We start from the raw sequence: 26756 nt of genomic DNA, 5'->3' as shown, positions 1-26756 counted from the left end.
TCTTGCTTGTGCCATGGACTAATCTACTGGCACCGCCACTTCAGCAGTGATAGTTAACATTTGTAGGAGCTGCTTGATGTAATCATCATGGGCCCTCAGGTACAGGAGTGCTCCTGACAAATACTTAAAGAGACTCACCACCACTAGGATCAGGCACAAAACTCTCTATTCTGTTGCATGCAAAACTATTTGACAGGAACAAAATAAAAGCAGACATTATAGCTGCCTGCTACATCCACCAGATGTTAAATTTCATCCACATATCCCATTTCTTTAGAAACAATATTGTCATTTATTTACATAATATAAGGATGGACCATACATGTGCCAGAAAATCAGCCAAAACATTAAATGGGAGTAGAACATTGGATTTCCAGCAAAGTAAACAGTTCAATTAACACTGGTGCACAAAGATTACGTCAAAACTGACAGTCTTCTCAAATTGAAAACTACTTAGAAACAAGCCTTTTGGGCGATAGAGTCTATTCTTCTCCAGAGTGAAAACTGCATCCAGAAGTACTGCTTACTCATACAACATATTTGCAGTCTTTCAACACGTTTAATGTTTCTCAAAAAGTTTTAGTCTGTGGCAAGACTTCCTTTGGGGATGTGAAAACAGTTGTTTTACCAGAAACCCTTTAGCATAACACAGGCAACCTCTAGGTTCTCCATTAGCATGACATCCACTGTCAAACATAGATCTCTTGACAACCTCACATATTAGAAATAACAACAAACTCTTTGTATAAGAGGTGTAGACTCCTCTAGACTTCTGAAATACTTCTACTATCTTGAAAGTAACATGACCACATATAGGTGCAGGTTAAGTATTGATCTCACACCAGTGAAGTTAAAGTTCATATCTCTCAACTCTCCAGATTTTTGCAGAATGCACATATTTTTGCTTTATCTTTCTGGTCTTTTCCTCATAAAATGTGTTTTCTATCAAATCATTGGAGACTGATCATTAAATAAAGACCAACATTAGATTTTCAGACACCATATCCTTCAGAAAATGCAAAATCTGTTATTCTAGCAACTTTCTAAGATTAAAAGACCATTATTTAAAATTTTTACCAAATTTTGGACATTTGTCCCAATTATTTCTGGCTTTTTCCATAGGTCTTGTAGTGTTAAAGTGTACAGTCTCAATTAGAGTGCTCTTTATATTCTCCTTTATAATAGCCTTTGTAACTGCTCCAGGTAAATAAAATATTCCACATTTAACATACATTATTGATTTTCCTCAGCATCCTCCTACTTCTTTCCTGTTTACCTTACTTCCTGCGCAGGTATCTGTTGGAATCACCATGATACATTACTATATATATATATATATATATATATATATATATATATATATATATATATATATTTCAATCTACCTGTCTCTTTATCCATAAATGCATACTTATATACATACAGATTCAAAATGTGAGCAGTCATTTTGTTTGACTATATAGTTTGTTGACCTGCAAGCAGTTGAGCCAGAAAAGTTGAAGGCTTTTTGGTTTGGCCAGAGTATAGAAATTGTAACCAATGCAAGACCTGTGTTAAAGCCTGTTCCAATTTTTTTTTTTTTTTGCATACTTTTTTATTATCGTGGACATTTCACCCCCCCATACCTCTCAACTGTTCAGATTTTCACAAAAAGATAAGATTTTGGCCTCTTATTTTTGGTCTGTTCCTCATAAAATTTGTGTTTTTTCTGGTGAATCACTGAGGATTAATCAACTAATCAATTAATGTCACTAAATATACTGCAGGTAGTGGCTAAAGGGATTAGTAAGGCCCTGGAAAAGATGCAGAACATGGTGTAGGGTTTATGTTGCTCAGCTGACCTAGGAATGATTACAGATATTACATAATGAGCTAGAGAACACTGGAGCAGATAAGGAAGTCTGGTGTACCCTGATCAGCTTGTCACTACCTAGAGAACATTGCTGGAGATGTAGATCATTGTGGGTATTGTACCTAGTCAACTGCTGTAGCAAGACAGCATGCGCATATAAGTTACTGAGCACGTGCAAGATCGGTGCCATTTTGTATAGTCAGTCAGCGTGAATGCAGGCATGAATGGAGATACACATGCGAGTGTGCTTGAAGTCATGAGGCAGTCAGTAAGCTTCAGTATATATTCCAGTTACAACACCTGATGTGTTTATGTAAAATAAAAAAACTTGAACCCATTGCAGTGCCTCATTGTCTCATTTGAATACAAGAGATATGTGACAGGGGATAAGGAAGTCTGGTGTCCCCTGATCAGTGTGTTACCACCTGAAGAATATTGTTGGGGATAAGGAAGTCTGGTGTAGCTTGTTCAGCTTGTTACTACCTGGAGACCTTTGCTGGGGATAAGGAAGGCTGGTGTTTCCTGATTATCTTGTTACTACCTGGAGAAAACTGTTGGGGATAAGGAAGTCTGTCACCTGTGCAAGTATGACCCTTACATGTTTTATCATCAGGTATGTCATCAATGTCAGCTGCAACTCAAATCTACAGACAATGCATGGTAAGTGTGGTTAGTATACATAAATGTAAAAGTAATTCTACTTGTCACATGTGACATTAATCATATCTTAACATAGTTTTTCACAGGGTCAGCACCAGAAATGACCATATCTGGTGCCTTAACATAGCCAACTGATATTGACAGTAGAATGTCTGTTGACAATTATGCCAAAACTCTCATACTCATGACAGAAATGGAGTACAGTGGCATGCAGCTCAAAATGTACATACAGGGCCCCCCTTACCACAGCATGCAGATAACTACTTATGCAATTACACAGGTTCAAATACTCAGTATAATGAGTCCTTCCTATTCTGGCATCACTCCCTCTGTGGTCCAGATGGAGCCAGTATGGCAACATGAATGCAATCTATTACACCAAGCACCTCAGGAAAGCATGCTGTCTTGCAGAAGGTGCATGTGGTATTTGCCTTCATCCTGAGGCAACAATAAAAAATATAGATATAGTGATCCACATGCCTTGAATATGTCAAGAAACTGTTAAGCTATCCTCAAGGCAGAAATCAGCGAGATACCCAAGGTGTCCTCAATTTGTCTCATGCATGCCTTGTTATCTACAAGTATAGGAAGGCCGTGAACCCCACCCTGTCAGTACCTCTCTATGGGCCATTCAAACTCATTAAAGCCCTTATACTGCTACTGCTACTCTAAACCTGTCCAAGATAAAGTACAGATAAGTCAGACTTTGCATATATCTTTTCCATCTTGGTTGGTGAGCATTGCTGGGTGAACCAGGTTTTTTGCAGCAGAGATAAAGGGTCTATATTAGATCAGCGAACACTTAAAAAAGTGAACGCTGATTGATCGAACTTATGTAAGCTAAAGCTTACAATCCCGAACTGTCAGAACAGTGATTTTTTTCCTAGGGAAAAGAATTGCTGATCCAAAACACATACACACAACACAAGCACACCAAACAAACAGCAATCCACACACATACACCTAAAATCTGACACCTAACCCTACACTAAACTATACACACACCACTAACTATCCACTTAGCTTAACCCAAACCCTAACCCTAATGTCCGTCACTATCGCACACTCACCTCACCCGCTCCCTAACCCTAACTCACCTAACCTGCCCTAACCCTCACGTCCACACAATCACACACATACCTAACCCGCGCCCTAGCCCTAACTGACCTAACCCGCCCTGACACTCACATCCACACAATCGCAGACTTACCTGAACCCGACCCGTAACTTTCCATCACAGCACTGAAAATACCAAAGCAACAGAAACGGACAACCAAATTCTTTCCCTAGGAAAAAATTCAGGTTTCTTTTGCTTTGATATTTTAATCTTTCGCTCACATAAGTTTGATCAACCAGCGTTCACTTTTTTAAGCATTTGCTGATCTAATATAGACCAGAGATAAACACCTCAATATGGGAAAGAGGTAAACTGACTGAGAATGCAAACATCTTTGAAGACTGCAAAGTGGATGAAAAAGGTCTGGCTTCACTTTTTATACACATTTTTTTACATGGTGGAAATGTGTATCAAGAAGTGTTTATGAATCAAACAGAGGTTGGAATATATCTTAATTTACATAAGATAGTCACAGATTTTTGCATGCACCTAATTTGTGTCTCATTGCTACTTCATTTGCATTTCTACTTTCTCAGACTAGTTCAAACAGCTGCACCTAAGCACAGCTGATATTTCTGAGTCACACCTGATCTGGGTTTACCTGCAGCCAGCACAAATTCCCACAACACCTAAGCATAATTAGTGTGAATATCATCCTATATATAAAATAAGGATAAAGACTGTTATTGCAAGAACATTATAATGATAGTCAATGACCATGGCCCAAGTGATTGTAACAAAGTAATTAATTGGATACTGCAGGTTGCCACCTTCAAAAACTCAAACCAGAATGAGGGATAATTGTAGGCAACCTCAAAAGGTATTAGTGTCAGTTTTATACCTGAGGTAAAGAGTATCTCTGGCTCTGTGTTCTTACTTTGTACAGATGTTGATGGGTAGACCTAAGAGAGCTGTGTAGTAGAAATCCAGAGAGATGTGTGAAAATGTAGGATGACAATTCCTAATAGGATCTTAGGATCATAAGATCATAGGCAGTAACTAGGCTATTGGCCCTGATGTCCTTATAAGCCTAACCAAGAGTTTAGCCCATGCATAGACAAATCAGCACCCGATGCCCCTGTCCAGCAGGGACACGAGTGGAATTCCAGGGATGTATTTTCTATTTCCCATTCAGTTATCCAAATTGTACTTAAAAAGAGGTAAAGAGGTAGTCTGCTTGACGAGGAGAGGGAGTTTATTCCATAGATGGTGGAGTCTCTGGGACACAAATCTGTCCTGCCAGTAAGTCCCATTGATGTCACAGACCGGGTTGAGGCCACGTGTTTGGGTTACTCGAGTGGAGCTTGACTTGTGGATATGCAGCAGTCCCATCAAGGCAGGGTCTGAGATCACCTTGTATGCCAGACAGATCTCACCGCTGAGGAGTCTGTATGAAACAGAGTACAGATATAGGGCTTTTAGCCTATCTGTGTATGGTAGATTTTTCAGGCCCTGGATTCTCCTGGTGAAGAATCTCTGTGGTGTCTCCAGCTGCTGCATGTGCTTTGTGAGGTACATATAGCAGCAAAAAAGTCCCAAAACAAGACCCAGACGGGATGCAGTGAGAAAAATACATCACCAAACAAATCCCAAAAATGGCAAGAAAGCAAGTGGATAAAATCAAGTAAAATCTAAGAAAACTTTATTCTGCGTAAGCACTTTCGTAAAAACATTATTTCATCAGACGCAAAAACAACAATAATGAATACTACATGTATATATATATATAGTAATATCCAATGGTAAGCCTTAGATTTCCCCCCTTTTCTTAATTGAAAAATAAATTATATTCATTTAAAGTTATACATACAATAAAAGATGCATAATAAAAATCTAAAAACACACCATGGGAATACCACTACTTTCCACATAGTAATTATATAACATAAAAATAACTAGATGAAATAACCTAGCATATTAATGCTTAAATCTCCTATTCTTTAAAATAGGCTTAAGAGATACCATGTAATTCAAACCTGAGCCACGGTGGGCTCCTAAACGTAGGATCCAATGTAACTCCTGTGTCTCAGTCATATTGACAATATTACCCATCCTAAGATTCTCCTGAATTATTTCAAGTACCTGAAACTGAAATATGTGATCTACCCCTTCCAGTAGTACATGTTTAGCAATTGCACTGTAGTCCTGTTTTCTTCGGACACAATAATCATGGTCCCTTATTCTTTCTCTAAGCCTACGGTTAGTTTTACCAATGTAGAATTTAAAACATTTTGTACAATGGGCTATATATACTAAATTGCTGGTATTACAATCTGCCTTGCATTTAATTTCCCAAAGGTATTGAGTGTCTGGATGTCTAAAATATCTAGATTCGTCAACAAAGGTACAATAATTACATTTCCCACATTTGGAGGTGCCTGACAAAAACTCATTAGGGAAAGTTTGAAACCTCGGATAGCATAGCTTCTGCTTCAGTGTGGGACTATTCTTATATACAAATCTAGGTGTTTTCTCCACTATCCTTGTGGTCTCCTCATCTGTTGTCATAATGTGCCAGTTCCTATTAACAATATATTGAATCTTATGTATATCTAATGCATAGGATAAAACAACTGGAACCTCAAATCTTTCCCTTGACTTTTGCATATTTTTTCTATGCTCATTTGAAAAATAAGGCTTCCCTCTACCCTCACTCTCATTCAAAACTTTGGAGCAGGTACATACTACAACCTTATTAGGATACCCCCTGTTAACAAATGCTTCCTTTAAAGAATGAAGTCCTGATATAAAATCTATATGCTGTGAAGATAGTCGAGATACCCTAAGAGCTTGTCCTTCCACTATATTAGTGAACACATGTGGTGGATGCATGCTGCTATGTTCCACAAAAGAGGTGAGATAACATTCTTTCCAGTGAATACAGGTATGAAACTGTGTACAATTTCTTGTGATGGATACATCCAAGAAATCAATATATGTAGATGAACTACAGTATATAAGCCGAAGGAAAGCATTAGTACTATTGAGATGGCTCACAAAATCATGCAAAGAGTCACGATCCCCTTTCCAACAAATAAAGAGGTCGTCCACAAATCTTCGAAAAAATCTCACCTCTGATGTGCCATTAACCCTTATGTGCTTCTCTTCCCATTCCATCATGACTATATTGGTGTATATATTGGCGAAACTGGTATCCATGGCTACCCCAGACGTTCACCAATACTATTTATCATCAAAAAGAAAAACATTGTGCTCTAATACAGCTTCCAAAAACATACATAAAAAGTCAGCCTTGTTCTCATCATACATACCACTCCTCATTAGGCAAGCTTTAATCATTTCCAAACCGTCCCTGTTCGGTATGCAAGTGAACAGGGAAATTACATCTAACGTAGCTAATAGATCAAACTTATCTGCTTCATTTTTCATATATTCATGTAAATCAACGAGAAAATTCTCAGTATCCTTTAAAATAACTTCATAACCTTCAGTTACTTTACGGAGCTCTTTATCCAAAAAATTTGAGATTGGCTCCGTTAACCACCCAGTTACGCAGAATAAAGTTTTTCTTGCATTCTGCTTGATTTTATCCACTTGCTTTCTTGCCATTTTTGGGATTTGTTTTGCGAGGTACATGCTGAATAGGGTGTTGTACTCAATATTGGGCCTAATAAGGGAAGAAGACAGGGATATTATGACCTCCTTGTCCCTGGATGTGATACACTTACTTATGAGGTAGGCCATGTAGAAAGCTTTCCATACAATGGAACCAACATGGTGGTCAAACGTCAAGCTGCTATCAATCCGGGTGCCCAAGTCCCTCACGACTTACTGCATGCTTAGAACATTGTTCTTAATGTGATAATTTGTGGGGGACATCTCTCTCCCCAAAGGGGATGACGATGCATTTTTTGTATTCAGCTTGAGGCCTTGTTTCTGGCACCAGTCATTTGTTTAGGTGAGACCCTCTTGTAGGATGTCCACGTCACTAGGGGAATTGATGACAGCGCCCAACTTGCAGTCATCTGCAAACTTGGTCAAACATAGCCCATTGGTTTTGGCCTGTACCTCAGAAAAGTATATCCCAAATAACAGAGGCCCCAAGACCAAACCCTGGGGTATGCCACTCGATACGCATCTACTGCTTGAGGTGGCTTCCCGTATTTTGACTAGGTGGGTTCTATCAGTGAGCCAGTTGGCTACCTATCTAGTAACATACAGATTGATGCCTAGTTGAGAGAGTTTATCTATTATAAGCAAGTGGGGAATAGTGTCGAGAACTTTTGCCAGGTCAAGGTAGGCAATGTGCACTGTCTTCCCCTCATCCATGGCTTTGTTAACTGTCTCAAAAAAGTCGACCAAATTTAACAGACATGACCTCCCCTTGATGAAGCCAAACTGTGTGGGATCGAGTGTTTGGAGGTTGCCAATGTCTTTGTTTATGAGGTCCATGATAGTCCATTCCAATGCCTTGCAGATCAGGCTAGTTAGGCTTATGGGGCTATAATTTCCCGGATCAGTGGACACTCCACCTTTGTGTAAAGGGATGACATTAGCTGTCCTCCACTCAGCTGGGACAAAACCCGTACTTAGGCTTTGGTTAAATAGGCTGCCTAATGGTGCTGCAAGTTCCTGCCATGTAGGATGCAGCCTGGGGTGTTATCAGGTCCCATGGAGGCTGTATTTTTTTGTCTTTGAGAGAGCAGTGATGACCTGATCCCTAGATATAAGGGGAAGGGGGCAGGTACTGGGAATGTCCTTATTTAATGATCTGGTGGACAGAGGGGTGAAATTTTCGCTGAATCTGTCAGCCAGCAAGTTTGCTCTATCTACGGCATTTGTGTATGAGGTGACTTTGACCATCAGTTCTGAACAGATCTGGGTGCTAGTCTCTCTTCATATAGTCCAGGGAGGTACATCTCAAGTCATTCACACCAACATGGACTATGACAGAGTCATAACAGCACCTGTTGTTGAGAGATTTAAGTGTGTGTGTGATATGGTAGATTCTGGTCCCTGACAGACAACTAACCGTGACTTTCTCCTTATCCAGCCTCATGAAAGTCACATCTGTGTGTCTCATAATGGAGTCACCTATGACTAATATGTTGGGTTTATGGTTAAGCCTTAGTGGTTATGAGACAGAATTGTGTGAACTATGAGTGGTATGGGGTGTGGAGGCTGTGGAGATCACGTGTGTATTTGCCTCAGAGGTCTCCTTTGTTTGGGTATGTTTTTGTTGAGGACCTCCACATAAGTGGGTGTGTGTTGTGTAGGTGTGGGTGGTGTTGAGGTGTAGTGATTGTGCTGACAGCCTTCTCAGTACCAGATATGCTGGCTTGTGAGGGAGATAGCTTGGACTCTAGGTTCCTAATGTAATTGTATCTCTTGCAAATTGTGTTCCTAGGTGGTAGTAGTAAGTGGTTATCTGTGTACATAAGGCTGTTGCTACACTGTCTCAGGATGCCCATATCAACCACAATGGCAGGAGAAACTGTAGGAAATTGTCCATCCATATTTTTCAGAATCTGAGAGAAAAGGCCAGGGAGAGCTAAAGGGTTAGTCTAAAGCCTAAGTGTTTAAACCAAAACTAAGTGGCTTAGAATAACGTACAGTTTAAACAGGCTATAAACAAGCAGTAACAAATGCAACAGAAAGCATGCAACTGAACACTTTAGAGAACAAGCCGCAGCAAATAGCAAAAAAGCAAGATGAAGTAATAGTGCAGGTGGAGGAAACACAAATACAGAAAAAGCAGCTGAATAAAGTGTTTGCATTTTCATTTCTGAATAACTATTGTTGTGAACTTTGAAATGAGCTTTAACTAGTACATTATTTTTAATAAACAATTCCATTATTTTATTGAAAACAAAACCTGACCATATCTGACCTACATTTGGAGTTAACTGAAAACATAGAGAAAAGAGTACTTGTAAGGAAATAAAAGCTGGCAGGCATTTTTCAGCTCTGCTGTTGACAGATTTTTAAACAAGTGGTGGAGGTTTAAGGATGATGCATCCATTCATTCTTAAACTGAGTGGATTAGGAATACGTCTTGGCTCAAGCAATAATGCCAGTTTAATGGAAAATCCGTGCTCATGTATCAGTTTAAATAAGGCATATTGACCCTTACATGAAGCAATCAACGTGCCAGGAAAAAATATCTTCCTTTATATAGTGCTTTGATATTAATGTTTGCATAGTGTGGCTGAGATAGAAAACTGAAGTCATCAATTATTCTAGGTTAGTTGGGAAATCAGATGAAGGCCATTATGATATCTTGGGTCAAATGTAGTTAGTTCTGCAGAACCTCTCCAAAACATTCTGCAGCACTGTGAATTACTTTCATTTTATTGCAGTTGGGCTCTTTAATAGATGGTTTATTTGATTTCACATTAAAGGAGCTTAAAAGGGTAACAATGAATCAATATGTTTTAACTATGTCAGAGACTTTAGTATTAGAAGACGGCCATTATCTATCCTGCTGATTCGAGATAGATAAGGCACATACAGCACAGCAGCTGCCTTTCTGATCGTGTCATAGTTAGGAGTTTAATTAGCCTCTCTGCAGAAGTCATGAACTGCAGACTATTTATAACTAGTGACACTAAGCTTTGTGGAAGAAAGAATGGATAAGACAATCAGTGAGATAGAGTTTAAGTGCAACATCTCTATTTTAGCATATGCATGAAATAACAAAACGTATAATAATAACCACTTCGCAGTATGGCATATAATGTGCACAGGCTGATGTACCTCTGCCATGAGAATAGTTATTATAGTACAGCATTAATGATTTCAGAAATGTTGCAATGGAAGTACTGAATGGATCATTGAAATGTACAGTTAGGAAAGGGACAGCGTTCAGGAAGTCATTGAAATCTTAAAAGGAAATGTGGCCATAACAGCAGGTCTAATAAGGAACACTGTGTGGCAATGAGCATATAGGAAAAGATTTAGCAAGAAAGAGGCTTTTATTTGCATATCTTTAATATTATTAATTCATGAATTTAAAGAATGAAGCCTAAAGGACAAGTATTAAAGCACATTTAACAACAGAAGGAAGAAACTGTTGCAAAAGATAGTAAAATTCCATGAGTGAAGAAGCTCCTGGTAAGCCTTAATAAGAAGCTGAGATCCCTTAGAAGATCTTCCAAAGCTAGCTATGAAAACAAAATCACCACTGATTCTAGGGACAACCACAAAGCATGCTATAGCTATGTCAAGACTCTCAATGGCAACACCCAGATCTGCTCTGAGTTACAACACAACGGCACGAAAATTACAGAACCAACTGATATTGCCAACATCCTGTCAGATATGTTCAGTGCTAACTTTGCCCCCCTCTCACCCCCTAAAGGACCCATATCTATACAGGAAGAATGCAGAGTCCCTGTAATCACAACTACGCAGGTAAAAGCAGCACTCTCTAAAGCCAAAAACACAGCATCCATGGGACCAGACAAAATCACAGGCTGCGTTTTACACGAACTTCAGAACGAACTGGCTCCCCACCTAAGCACCATGTTCAATCGTAGCCTCACATCAGGCTTTGTGCCCACTGAATGGCACACAGCAGCAGTTATCTCACTCCACAAAGGGGGAGCAAACACTGATCCTGGGAACTATTGCCCTATTATCCTGACAAGCCTGGTCTGTAAGGCCATGGAACGTATCATCTTGGAACTCATAAACAAAAACATTGGTAACCTCCAAACTCTGGACCCCACCCAGTTTGGGTTTGCAAAATGAAGATCATGCCTCCTGAACCTGATCGACTTCTTTGAGGCAGTCACCAAAGCCGTAGATGAGGGTAAGGTGGTTAACACAGCCTATTTTGACCTCGCCGACGCTTTTGACACCATCCCCCATTCTGGAATTATAGCTAAACTCACTAAACTAGGTATAAATCCCTACGCCACAAGATGGGGTGCCAACTGGCTCACTGACAGAACTCACACTGTAAAAGTTGCAGACTCCAAATCTGACTTCAAACCAATGACAAGTGGAGTACCACAGGGTTCAGTCCTGGGACATCTCCTGTTTGGTATCTACTTCTCTGAAGTACAGACTAACACAGAAGGCCTTTGGCTAGTGAAGTTCACAGATGACTGTAAACTAGGAGCCATAGTTTTGTCCCCAAATGATGTGGGCATCCTGCAGAAGGGCCTCACTGAGACAGATGCCTGGTTTCAGAGCCATGGCCTCAAGCTCAGTGCCAAAAAGTGCATTGTAATCCCCTTTGGTAAAAACTCTGTACCCATGAACTACCACATAGTTGGCAGTCTACCTAATGCCGAATGTGTGATAAGAGACCTTTGGGACCCAGGTGGACAGTAGTCTTTACTTTGATAATCACATCGCCACAGTAGTGAGGAAATCCTTCTACGTGGCACACCTCATCACAAAAGGGTTCTCATCCAGGAAAAAAGAGGTTATTGTTCCCCTCTATTTGACACTCATTAGACCCATTATAGAGTACAATGCCCCTTTTGGAATGTATCTCACAAGACATCCGCAGCAGCTGGAAAGGCCACAGAAGTACCTCACAAAGAGTATTACTGGCCCCAAACAGATGCCCTACACTGACCATCTCAAAAAACTCCAGCTTTACTCTGTAGCATATCGCCTACTCCGAGGGGATCTCTGCCTGACATATAAAGCTATGTCAAACCCAGAGCTGTTAGACATGCTACACCTTAAGAAATCCCAATCCCTCCAGGCTACACACTCTAGGGACCTAAACCTTGTCACCACAATAAACAAGACATGCTGGAGGGATAGATTCTTGTCCCAGAGACTTCCCATACTCTGGAACAAGCTACCCATCTATGTCAAGCAAAGTTCCTCATTAGCACTCTTCAAGAAAAATCTTGATGAGTAGATGGGAAATAGGAAATCTACCCTGGGGATCACTTCTGCAGCTGTGCTTGACAGGGGCACAGGAAAATAACTTTCTTGGATGGCGTAAGCCAGGGAACCTTGTTGGTTAGGCTTACTTAGGCCATTGGGCCGATAGCCTAGTATCTACCTATGAACCTCTAAAGTCATATATCTGTGAAAGAATACATTTTGTCTGCCATACTGTATATTACCTACTGTAGATGAAAGAAAAATACAGTACTGTGCAACAGGTTTTCCTTTTATTGTGAAGCTAATCCTACCCCTCTGTAGATGCCACATACTCTGGAAAGCACATTAAGCACTTGAGTCAAAAGTTTCTTTTGGTGTCCTGTAACATCTTTCCACTTCTCTTTCTAGAGAAAACTACAGTCAGTGCCATATAGAGTCATAGGTAGTAAGAAGGCATGTAGTTCACAAGACCTTCGAGCAGCCTAACTCAAATTCCCCAATTACTCTAAACACTTGTCAGGTTAAGTGACTTGCTCAAGGTCACATTGTAGGCTAAGGAAGGCTGAGTAAATCAAAACTTATACCATGGAAAGTAGCTTGTGGACAGCCCATAGCCTTAGTCTTTTCTGCTAACTGCAAGATGACAAGCTGAAGTTTCTTTTTCAAGTCTAAGAACTGAGCTCACTAATTCTGCCCCTCATGTACACCTTTCAGCTTATTTCATCACCCTTGTTTTTATCTGTTTTTCATCTGTTTCCACTCTGAAAAGGTTAATCGCTTGTAGCCTTTTGTTATATTGACTATTCTGCTGCTCCCGCATTATTATTACCCTGGTAGTCTCTGTCTGGTGCCTTTCAACTGACTTAATGTATTTCTCTTTCTCTTTTTATTGGTAATGGAATGTGCATAGTACTCCAGTTTTAGATAACAGTAAATGTTAAAAACAAGAAGTGAGTAATGAGGAAAAATGAGAGCAGGTTAAAGGGAATGCCAGGATACAGATCCAAAGCAGGGTTAAGTGCAATGAATATATTAGAATGGGTACATCATGTGCTATATTACTTTGACAGTGTAAACATTTAATTTCCTTTGTGTTGATTAGCTGAATTAACCCTGGGCATCAGTAGTTCTTGTTACATTCTGAGAGAAAACAATTGATGTGATTTTAATATGGCAGAGTATCTTCATGTATGGCTAGTGAAGATCAATGTGTGTATGTATCTTTAAGAAGCTTTCTAAGAGCTTGCACAAGTGTATAAATACTGAGCATGTGCGAGCCTGACTACCATTTTGTACTAGGCTGTTGAGATGTAAGCATGTATTTATGTAAGGTCTGTCTGTTAATCAGTTTGTTTATATTTTATGATGCTGCTACCCATCCTGATGTGTTTCTATGTATTAAAGCATCTAAATGACCCAACCTGGCTGCTTGTCATCTATGTTAGAGAGGGACAAGCAACATGGTGTTAGAACTGGCACGTCTAAAGGCACATAATGTTAGAAAAAGAATGGCCAGAATGACTTCTTGCCAGAAAGAGCTCCACTTTTTTCCACTTAAGTCCAAAAGGCTGGTCGGCATCGCAGGAATATAAAGGAATGGATCATCCCTACTGCACACATAATTCGCAAAACAGGTCAGATAAGAATTTCAGATGTTTAAACTTTTTCAAATTATTTCTTATTCTCAAAATATGAAAAGTGGCATACAGAAAGTTCTAAATTGTATTTGAATAAACCATTAAGTCCGATATTGATAAAACTATTTAAATTACTACAGAATAAAGTCTGAATTGCATAACATGAATAAAATAAGAGGAAGCAACTGCATTTCACTAAGCACATATTTTTCATATTAATTAAAGATATCCGATTGAATGGTTTAGTGAGGTCCTCTGATCGACCCCGCTGGAGACGCTCATAGCGCCAAGAAGACAATCAAACTTGACTATCTTTTGGAAGTAAAAGTCGTATCAAGGTTTCTATAAGTTTCTATAGGTGAACTTGCGGAAGGATCATTAATGCGGAGGGTCCCAGAACAGCACCATCTCTAGGTACCACCTCTCCTCGCTCCACCGACCCAACCCTCTCTACCTGTCTATCTCTCCCTCCACCTGCCCTAGCGGAGGCCTGCAGGACCAACCTGTGACTCCGGGGGGATGGGAGACGGGGAGTGAGAGGTGGGATGGCATCTATCCCCCTTGCATCAAAGCAGCAGCAGGAGGGAGGGGGTCCTATCTGTGTGGGGGGAGGCATGGGCACTCCTCTCCCACCCCAAGGAGCAGCTGCAGAGGGGGTGTCCAGCCCAGCGGTGCAGTCTGCCACTTGCCCCAGAAGTGACAGACTCCCCACATGGAAGGGGGAGAGACAGGGTGCCATCCTGGCAGGGGGATGCTACACCCTCCCCTCCAGCCATGTGGTGCCTCCCCAGGGGTATACACCAGTGTCGTCTCCCCTCAACAACAGTCATGGGTACCTGAGGAGGACCCCCCCACTCCCCACCTGGGAGATGATATGATTTGTTATTTTATGTGGTCAAGAGGCATGTCCAGTCATTATTAGGGCTCAGAGACTGTTTGAAAATGGGACTGCATTGATTTAATAAGGAAGTCCGACAAATTAGCTTGAAAGACCAGTGCTCTTATTTCAGCCAGCTTCACAGTAATACGTTGTCCTGTTCGATTCTCAGCTAGAGCGTCTTCTGTGTGGAGACATGCGTGAATGGGCGTACCTTCGTTGAAGGTTGTGCATCAGAGCTGGCAAACTCGGCACGTAAAAATCTACTGCCAATCATTAGCGGACTGGAGTTCCGCTGTGGCAACCCCTAACCAGGAAAAGCCGAAAGACACAATAACAACAACAACATTTTATCTACTTATTCTGATCTTTTGGAGACAAACTAGGGAATCTTCCAGTTCTGTACTCCATGAAGTTAGACCCAGATGTCAGTCCAGTTATCAGGCCACTTGTAAAGTTTCAATAGCCCCGTAGGACAGAGTCTAAGCTGAGCTAGATAAAATGGTGTGACAAGGTGTGACTTGTCCAGTTGCAGAACCAACTAAATGGGTATCTTCCACGGTGGTAGCTTATAAGAAAACTCAAACAACATCAGAATATGTATTGATCCATGAGATTTGAACAAAGCACAAAAAAAAAACTCATCATCTGAAGCACACAGTCAAAGAAGTCACAGCTCTGATGGCAAATGTCACTGTTTTATCTCTCTAAGATGCAAAGAGTTCATTTTGGCAAATTCAGCTTGACAAGAAATCATCACTACTCACTATTTTCAGTACTCTTTTTGGAAGATACAGATTTTTGAGAATGCCATTTAGGATAAATTCTACCAGTGAAGTCTTTCAGCGTGCAATGGGACAATTTTTTTCTGGGTATCCTTGTGCTTTTATAGCAGACAACATACTAACAGGTGGAAATGATGAAGCTGAGCATGACAGAAACCTCAGAAAAGTTCTGGAAAGGACATGTCAAGTGAATCTTAAGCTCAATCTGCAGAAATGCAAATTCAGGCTGCAAGATCTTACTTTTGTTGGTCATTTATTTACCAGTTCAGGCCTATGACCAAACCCTTTAAAACAAGCAGCCATTCTGGAGATGCCAGCTCCAGACAATGTTCAAGCCCAGCAATGTTTTCTTGGCATGGTTACCTATCTAGGCAAGTTCATTACAGACTGCCTGTCAGGTGCCAGGATCCGCCACATAATGCATGCACTCAAGTCACTCCACAACAAGTAGAAATATGACTCTGTCATTGTCCATGTTGGAGTGAATGACTTGAGACGTACCTCCCTGGACTACATGAAAAGAGACATGGAAGAGCTCTCAGATCATGTGGCCCAGGCAGGTATGACCCTAGCCCTGAGTAGCATCCTGCCTTCACCCAGAATGATACCACAATATAAGGACAAAATGATTGACTTCAACAATTGGCTAAGCTTCTGGTGTCATTCAAAGGCGATCCACTATCTGTCTGCCTGGGACGACATGATTGACAGACAATGATGCTTTGCCAGAGATGGTCTGCACCTGTTGCCTCTGGGATTCAGGTTACTGGCTAAGGCTCTTGCCACCCCTATAGTGCCTTTTTTAGGCAAAGTTCAAAGAACAAAACCACCACCATAACAGGTACAAGCATGCAAAATCTGAAGGTAATGCTACTCAATGCTAGAAGTCTAAACCTCAAAATGCACTCTCTCGAGGCACTCCTAAAAATGGAGAACATCGATATCTGTGCAGTAACTGAGACCTGGTTCAAGGCTCCAGAGAGCACCCCTGCAATACCAGGCTACAACTCTTACCACACTTTTCGGCCACCAAAGCAGGACCGAAACACTAAAGGTGGAGGAGTGTCAATATTCACCAAGGATATTCACACCACCAGGCTAGTTGCCCAACACAATGCGTCTGAAATTCTCCTGGTGCAACTAACACTAGGTAAGACTGCAATCCAAATTGTAGCTTGCTACAGATCCCCCACCATACCTCAAGATTCTCACTACACCTTTCTAAATATACTGGAAAATATTAAGATAGAACCTCACCCTGATACTGGGTGATTTTAACTACCTTGCCATTAACTGGGAAAGCTACTCATGTACCAACACCTTTGCCCAATGGTTCTTGGAATTCATAAATTCCAGTGCCCTGGATCAACTAATCCATAGTCCCACCAGGGGCTCCAGTATCCTAGACCTGGTCATTACCAACATGGGAAATCGATGCTCCACACCTATGGTCACCCCCTCGTTAGTCACGTCTGAACATAAGCTAATCACACTTAACATCCACATCCCACCCCCACCCCCCAGTAAGGAAACCTCCATAAAAAACTTCTCCAAAGCCAACTTCATGCTACTCAAGTCAGAAGTGACAAACTTCATGACACCAATGCAGACGGGAGCTGAAAGTTCAACTGCTGAATCCTACACTAAGGCACTGAACGAGCACATCCACTCATGCATAAATCGTGCCATCCCAAATAGAACCAAGATGCTCTCATCCAAAAAAAAGAAGCCAATCTGGTGGTCCCCTGCCATAAACAAACTTTACAACAAAAGGAAGTAACTGTTGCAGAAAAGAGGAAAATCCCAAAATGCAAAAAACTTCCTTACCAGCCTCAGTAAGAAACTGAGATCCCTCATAAAATCCTCCAAAGCTAGTTACTAAAATAAAATTGCCAAAGATTCCAAAGACAACAACAAGGCATTCTATAACTATGTCAAGAATCTAAATGGCAATGCTCAGATCTGCTCTGAGCTAAAACAGAATGGCATTAAATATACTGATCCCAAGGATATTGCCAATATCCTGGCAGATCGATTCAGTGCCAACTTCACCCCCCTCTCACCCCCTAAATGGCCCATCTCAATACTGGAAGATTGCCAAATTCTGGTAATAACAGCCACACAGGTAAAAAATGCACTCTCCAAAGCTAAGAATACAGCATCCATGGGACCAGATGACATCCCGGGCTGTGTACTACATGAACTACAATATGAACTGGCACCTCACCTAAATGTCATGTTTAATCATAGCCTCACCTCAGGTTTCGTGCCCACTGAGTGGCGCACAGCTACAGTTATCCCACTCCACAAGGGGGGATCCACCTTGGATCCTGGAAACTATCGTCCCATCAGTCTGACAAGCCTTATCTGCAAGGCCATGGAGCGTATTATCATGGAACTTATAAACAAAGACATTGGCAACCTTCAAACACTGGACCCCATCCAGTTTGGGTTCGTGAAGGGCCGATCTTGTCTCCTGAACTTGATTGACTTCTTTGAATCAGTCTCCATAGCCATGGACAAGGGTAAGGTGGTCCACACTGCCTATCTAGACCTTGCCAAGGCCTTTGACCCCATCCCCCACTCTGGAATCATAGATAAACTTACTAAGCTGGGCATTAATCCCTACGTCACCCAATGGGTTGCTAACTGGCTTACCGATAGAACCCACACTGTAAAAGTAGCTGACTCCAAATCCAGCTCCAGACAAGTGACAAGTGGAGTACCTCAGGGTTCAGTCCTGGGACCGCTCTTGTTTGGCATCTACTTCTCTGAAGTACAGGCCAACACTAAGGGACTCTGGATAACAAAGTTTGCAGATGACTGCAAAGTGGGAGCCATTATTGAATCCCCAAATTATGTGGATACTCTACAAAAGGGCCTTACAGAAACAGATTCTTGGTGCCAGAGCCATGGGCTCAAGCTCAATGCCAAGAAATGTATAGTTATCCCCTTTGGGAAAAAACATGTATCTGTGAATTACCATATAGGTGGCAGTACACTAAACACCAAAAGTTTGATAAGAGACTTAGGGACACAGGTGGACAGTGGTCTCACCTTCGATTACCACATCGCCACAACAGTCAGGAAATCCTTCTATGTGGCACACCTCATCACTAAGGGCTTTTCATCCAGAAAAAAGGAGGTCATTGTCCCACTGTACTCATCCCTCATTAGACCCATTATAGAATACAATGCCCCGTTTGGTATATACCTCTCAAGACATCTGCAACAACTGGAAATGCCACAGAAATACCTCACTAAAAGAATCACAGGCCTAAAGCGGATGCCCTATGCTGACCGCCTTAAAAAACTCCAGCTGTACTCTGTCGCATATCATCTACTCAGGGGCGATCTTTGCTTAGCATACAAGGCCATGTCAAACCCAGAGCTGTTGGACATGCTACACTTAAAGAAATCCCAATCCCTCAGAGCCACACGCTCCAGGGATCTAAACCTTGTCATCACAATAAACAAAACATGCTGGAGGGATAGGTTCCTGACCCAGAGACTCCCCAGACTCTGGAACAGATTGCCCATACATGTCAAGCAGAGTGCCTCTTTGGTCCTCTTCAAAAGGAACCTTGATGATTGGATGGGAGAAAGGAAATTCACCCCGGGGATCACGTCAGTCGCCCTGCTAGACAGGGGTCCAGGGAAGTAAATAGTGTGGGAAGAAATAGCCAGGGAATTGTTATGTCTAGGCTTGTATAGGCCCTAGGGCTGATAGCCTAGTACCAACCTATGAACCTATGAACTTATGAACTTGCAACAACTTTCAACACCGCTTAGAGAGCTGACACATAAAGATATATCCTAGTCTTGGTTAGAGCCACACCAAAGAGCAAATCCACAAACACAGATCAAATACAGGGTAAGGTATCACCTCAAAGGCAAGAGATAATTCAAAATAAAGGAGGCAGATACGCCACAACTATCGAAGCAAACCAAGTAGATAAGAGTAGAAAAATAACCTTTTATTTCATACGAAGTAAGCGCTTTCACGTTACAAAGAACGCTTCATCATTGAGTTGGATGATAGTATTAAAGATTTAGTAGGTGAGAGACCGGCCTTTAGTTATAAAAATACTAAGTCACTTAAACGGATGCTTTGTTATGAAAAGGTACCTGCCAATAGGGTTACTTCACAGAGAAAGGGTACCTATGCCTGTCGTACTTGTAATCAGTGTGGCTATATAATGAATTCCAATGTCTTTATACATCCTGACACTGGGGTCAAATATGAGTTCAATGAGTATGCAGACTGCAAATCGAGGAATGTGATTTATCTAGCTACCTGTAAAAAGTGTCAATGTTTTTATGTAGGTAAGACTAATAGGACATTGAGGGAAGGAATTAGGGAGCATCTTTATGCTATCCATAGAGAGAATGAAGGAAATGCCCTAGCTAAGCATACTCTGCAAAATGACACTACACATGTATTTAGATTCATGGCTATAGGACAGTTACTAGAGACAGAGAGGTTAGGCAATATTAGGAATAAAATGGAGAGAACAGAAGCTAGGTGGATAATAAAGCTAGCTGCAGATAAGGGGCATGGCCTCAATGATAAGTTATCTTTGAAACCTTTTTTAATAGATAGACCGTTTGTGCATTAAATTAGATAGTAAGTTTTTTATGTGTGTTTTATGTGTGTTTTTATGTGTGTTTTTATATGTATTTTTATAAGTATTTTATATATATATATTTATATACAATTTTTTAATACATACAAAATAGTTTTATCAGTGGCTTATATTTTATGTGTATATTTAATGTGAGTTTGCATATACTTATACATGTATATATATATATATATATATATATATATATATATATATTCCTTTCTCTATACCTTTAAAAGTGAATGATGTGATCTGATGTGGAACACATGTGACATTGATGAGGTGTGCTATTGGTGCTTTTTGAATATTTAAATGCAATGAGTTTCTTGTATTATGTTAAAGTCTGATGAAGTGTTCTTTGTAACGTGAAAGCGCTTACTTCGTATGAAATAAAAGGTTATTTTTCTACTCTTATCTACTTGGTTTGCTTCGATAGTTGTGGCGTATCTACCTCCTTTATTTTGGAACACCAAAGAGCATTTGATGTCCTGAAACAGAGAATTGCCAGTCCACCTACTCTCAGATACTGTGATGTTCACAAGCCAGTTACTTTTTCATGTGATGCTTTGAAATTTGGCCTTGCTGCAGTTATTCTACAAGAGGGTCAACCTGTTGCCTGTGCATCAACAACTCCTACCTAAACTGAGATGCAGTATGCTCAGATACTCAGATAGAGAAAGAGCTTTTGGCAATTGTTTGCATATTTGAAGTTCCATAGTTATGTTAATGGTAGCCATATCCAGATCGAAACAGACCACCAAGTTCTAGTCACTATCATTCAGCTCCTGACAGATTGCAACACATGATGTTGAGATTGCAAAAGTATAATTTCACTCTTGTCGTCAAAAAAGGCAAACTTCCTTATCTTGCTGAAACATTATCTAGATTGCTCAGAAATGTCACAGAACAGCATGCGAATGAGAACCTTGATTTTGAAGTCATGGAAGTGAGAAATTTTTCTTCCACACATCTTGATGAGCTAAGAGATCACACAGCCACAGATCCAGTTTTATAAAGGCTCAATGACTTTAACAATCAAGGATGGCCATCAACGCAATCTAGTTTACCTCAAGAAGTGCAACCTTATTTTCCATACAGAGATGAGATTTTGTCTGACAAAGGTATCATCGTGAAAGGTCCGAAAGTAATTGTTCAAAAGTCCTTGCAACAAGAGTACATTACTGTCTTGCATCATGTTCACCCAGGAACCAACTCTAACAAACTAAGAGTGAGACATATAGTACTCTGGCCTTCTATGTCCCAAGACATTGAGAGAGCACTTTTATCTTGTTCCATGTGTAATAGTACAAAGCCACATCAACAGAAAGAACCACCTCAGCTAAACCAGATTCCAGAACTACCTTGGTTGACAGTAGCCACCGACATTTTTGAGTGGAATGGTCAACATTAGTTGGTGTTAGTAGACTCTTACTCTAATTGGTTTGAAATTGACATACTTCCTAACCTAGCATCCAGTACTGTCATTACTAAGATGAAGCGTCATTTTGCAGTCCATAGTAGAGTTATTTCTGACAATGGCATGCAGTTTACCAGCCAACAGTTCAAAAGATGTGCCAAAGAATGTTACTTTACTCATGTCATGAATATCTGCAGTCAAGTAGTAGGTTGGCAGAATGTGCAATTCAAAGTGCAAAACAGTTACTAGAGAAGTCAAAACAAGACACTAGTAAAGTTTTCTTGAATCTCAGTGACATTCCTCATGATAAACATTTTGGTTCACCTGCCCAGAGACTTCTGTCAAGACAAACCAGAACCACATTGCCAATCAGTAGTCAATTGTTGGTTCCATGTATCAAGAACAACAGGTCAGTAAAAAACGATAGGCTGAACAAGTGTTTAACTCACAAGTCCTACTATGATAAGATCAGCAAACTGCTCAATCCATTACGAGAAGAAGTGGTAAGGATGCAAACGGCTACAGGTTATGGTCAGATTGGAGTCGTGAAGAGTATTTGCTCAGAGCCAAGATTGTACATTGTGGAATCACAAGGAGCAGAGTTTAGGCGGAATCAGAAATATTTGAGGCTGGTTTCTGAGCCTATACCACAGCACATTGCCTGTGAGAAAGACTCTTTATCTTAGAGTGAGTTGTCCAGTGTTTCAGTTCCAGAGGACGTTCCAGATAATATTCCTGTTTCTGTGATGAATCCAGAAGTTCCTGATACAAGTTGTTCACTAAAGATGACTGTCTCTGTTGCTAAATTCAGTCCAGATTGTTATGTTATAAGATCCAGCCGTATCTGCAGACCATGTAACAGATACATGGCAATGGACATGAAAATTGTGTTTGTTTCTAATGTCTATAATAATGCATATCTAACTCTAATGTTGTTTTTACTAAGGGCAATCTTTTTAAGAGGGAAGATGTAGATCAATGTGTGTGTTTAAGAAGCTATCCAGGGGCTTGCACAAGTGTATAATAACTGAGCACATGCAAGCTTGACTGCCATTTTGTAGTTAGCTGTTGAGATGTAAGCATGTATGTATGTAAGGTCTGTCTGTTAATCAGTTTGTTTATATTTTATGATGCTGCTATCCATCCTGATGTGTTTCGACATATTGAAGCATCTAAACAAACTACCCTGTCTGCTTGTCATCTATGTTTGAGAGGGATGAGCGACAGCTAGAATTAAAATTAACTTTAAATTGCACAGTCCACCTTAGTCATTTTATTACCAAGACCTGCCATTTTTATTTTATTATTCTGGCAAAGCCGTGTTTTCTTGGCAAGCAGTGGATGCAAGACTGCAGCCAATCATAGATGAGATATGAGCCTATCACATGAAGCTTACACACTAACACACCTCTGAAGAAATACCTGCACACAAGTCTATGAACTGCCAAGTCACTTATCCACATGTCTTTAGGATAATTGAGAAAATGAGTGACAGCCAGAGAAAATGGGCGGCCACGGTGGTGCAGTGCTTAGCATTGCCGCCTCACAGCAAGAGGTTCTCCGGTTCGATCCTCGGCTGGGGTGCCTTCTGTGCGGAGTCTGCATGTCCTCCCTGTGGTCGCGTGGGTTTCCTCCGGGTGCTCCAGTTTCCTCCCACATCCCAAAGACATGCTGCAGGTGGATTGGACAGTCTAAATTGGCCCTAGGTGTGCGTGTGAGTGTGCCTTCTGTGGAAGGTTGGGCACCGGGCTGGCAACTCGACACTGTAAAACTCCACTGCCATTCAATGTGCGGACAAGGTGATTCGCTGTGGCGACCCCTAACCGGGAAAAGCCGAAAGAAGAAGAAGTGACAGCCAGAGAAAATAGACCCAAACAAACACAGGAAATTCACTTCAACACAAAATCATGGCAGCACAAAAGTAAACCAGAGAATTAAATACTGAGTTATAAAATGGAAATAAATATTTAAACTGGAGATGTACACTTACTGAAAAATGGATTTGAAACAGCTGTATTCAACTCTGTCAAATGCTAAACAGTTAAAGCAGTAGAACATCACACAACTCCAGTTAATTTCATCTCTCCATCTCTACTTGTTGTATGTCTAAGCCAAGGAAGTTCTTGCTATGTAGGGGATTGAGACATACATTATGCAAGACTGTGGAGTGCAAACTTCACATAGATGCAGAAGTGATACATTCTTTTGTTGCTGCTATGATACTCCATCAGACTTCATTTCTGATAAGAGTCATTAACTTTTAGAGGGGGCACCTGTGGTAATCAAAAGTAAGAGGAATCTACAAGTATTTAATTCTGTACATAAAATTGATAACCTTGAAATGGAGAAGGGGTAAATGAGACCAACAGCACATGGCATATTTGCCATATCAAAGACTGAATTATTAAAGAAGGCAGATTTATTCTTCAATATTGTCTCTGATAATGTCTGGCTTGAAAAAGATAAACTTAATCAGAGGAAGGAATACAGAACATTGCCTCTGCTTTGTAAAAGATAAAAATGTCACATGGTGCTGTCAAATCCATCAAGTTGAGCTGGCTTCACATCTTAAATAATGCAAGTTATCAGGAATAAAGTCAAGGCTAATTGCTAAGGGGTACAGCAGCAGAAGGACAAAAGGAAGATGAGGCTGATTTAAAAAATGCCTTAAGCACACAGCGATTCTTATCATGGTGAGTGAGGGGTCCAAAATAAAACATATTAAAACAAGTGCAGTTATTCAGAGGAGCATAATATATCCAGAGTTCTTGCTTTTACACCAGCAGCGTATTATATGCAATGCTGTTCTATTAAGTTTCTAAACGGTGTGGCCTAAATGTTGATGATATTCACACTCAGCTATACCAAAGTGGCTTAGAATACATGTGACCACTTTTTAACTTAAGGAAAGAGTGAATGTATATTTTTTTCTGTTATGTTATTTCCTTTGAAACGGGTATATACCAAGCAGCACTCACTGCATATACAGCTCATTGCAGGAAGATTGTTTTGTGACTACATGATACCCAATATGTAAACTGATATTACTTTTCAAATTATGTACTGCATGTAAGGAAAGCATACGTGATGGCAAGAATGGCTGCAGAAATTAATACAGTTCTACTTTGCATTTGTGGGATTGTGTTAAAATGCAAGGATGTTTTAGTGGATATAATTAGGATCCATTTGAGTTGAATACATTAACATTTATTACATCTGACTGCAAATTTAGCTATGGTCTATCATGCTCATCACATCAGGGGAACATCAGTATGATTGTTTAAAAAATAAGCAATAACATCTGTAAAAAAAAATGTTTTGTCTATAGTGCCCTCTGTGTAGTCATTCAGCTGTATTGGTTTACTTTATTCGTCATTATAAAGTCTTACTAGTGGTACAAACATGTTAGAGAGACAGGGAATCTCTGGTTGTCTTTTACAAAGCAGTGGGCTATGGAATGACACTGATGTGTCACCAGATTATTTTTCTACATATACTAGCTAAGACAGGTAAAATCTACATATTTTAAAAATGTATATAAATACTGGCTGTTTTCTTTAACAAATGTTTTTGCACCATCTATGAACAATACAAATTATATTTTACAGACATTAACTACTTGCAAACTCTTTATGTAACAATTCTCTGTCTGAAATTTTTCATAAATGAAGGCTCAAAAACGCATTTACTTGCAATGTGTACATGGGCCTACCAGACAATGGTTATGCTTAAACATAAGAATACATACAGTTCCACAAACATGTTTCTTACAAGAGGAAAGTCACTATATGCACAGTAGCCTTTTATTTCGTTCCATTCTCTTCATAGTTGTTACCCCTGAGAGAAAGACTGACCATTCTGTTGTTGATAGCCTGGAATCTTGGAAACTAAAATTGCACTTAAAGACAGGGTGGAACAGTGGCATAGCAGATAGTGTTGTCACCTCACGACAAGAGTCCTCTGTGTGTTTGCTTGGGTTTGCTCCCACATTCCAAAGACATGCAGTAGGTGTATTGGACACTTTAAATTGGCCATAGATGTGAGTACGAGCACAGGTTTGTGGAGTGGAAAAACTACCATAGCAGGGCTAGCCACCCAGTGGTATGACCCTTGGCTCTAGATCATTGTCACTGCTGAAATGACACCTCAACCTCATGTGCAAATATGAGAAAAAAATATCGTGAATGGATGGACAAAGACAAATAAATCTAACATACATGGAATAACTAAACCAGCCAAGTCTACCTTTAGAAGTGGTGCTCAATCAGGTAAGACTAAGTCTATAAAGGATGGATCAACTGAATGACATCCAAAGATTATAGTGACAATTTTTTTGCTTGTATTTTTGGCTCCCTCACACCATTAGTGTGTCCCAGTTCCTGTCCTTGTCCACTGGATATAATGAATCCATATCTAGGGTCAGAGAAGACATCAAGGATCCTGGTGCAGCATCAAGCTCCTACGGGGAGTGTTTTACCTAATTTTACCCTCCTTCTGTATGTGCCCAATAACACTTTATGGGTGGGATGATCTTTGGGTGTCAGTGTTGTGGTGACCCAATTCTGCACATGGCTAACATTAGCATGATATTCCATGCTACATCAAACAGCATCATGTTATTGTTTTCCTTGTGTCCCTTTGGGAAATTGAATTGCAGAGTGCACCATGAGCACACACAGGTCCTTGTTTTCCTCCCCAGGATGGGCATGTGCATTCATCCCCTGTCAGCCCCTCAGGTACCTGAGCTGTTACGTGATCCTAGATCATCTGGGCAATGGTTAGACCTTTACCCTCTATGCCACAGTACTGGTTACAAAAATTACAGTGTCAATTATAGCTATACATCACAAATTCCTAAACATTATTTATACTACATTTATAATATGATAATTCATCAGGCTGGGTGCTCCACTCAAGCAAACATGTTCTTGTTTTACTGTCCTTGATAACATCTGCCCTATAACAGCCACTA

The 26756-nt window shown here is 40.4% G+C and overlaps 1 protein-coding gene across 2 annotated transcripts in view; it reads left to right on the top strand.

Annotated features, from left to right (window-relative positions):
• The window catches only part of LRFN2 (leucine rich repeat and fibronectin type III domain containing 2), a 4336860-nt gene that overhangs the window by 2743442 nt on the left and 1566662 nt on the right, over positions 1 to 26756 (top strand). The window lies entirely within an intron of this gene.

This window comes from Protopterus annectens, chromosome 1.part1 (assembly GCF_019279795.1).
Source record: "Protopterus annectens isolate FY-2018-M chromosome 1.part1, PAN1.0, whole genome shotgun sequence".
Lineage (NCBI taxonomy): Eukaryota > Metazoa > Chordata > Ceratodontiformes > Protopteridae > Protopterus > Protopterus annectens.
The sequence above is the reverse complement of the archived record's forward strand: the minus strand, read 5'-3'. Positions and strand labels throughout refer to the sequence as shown.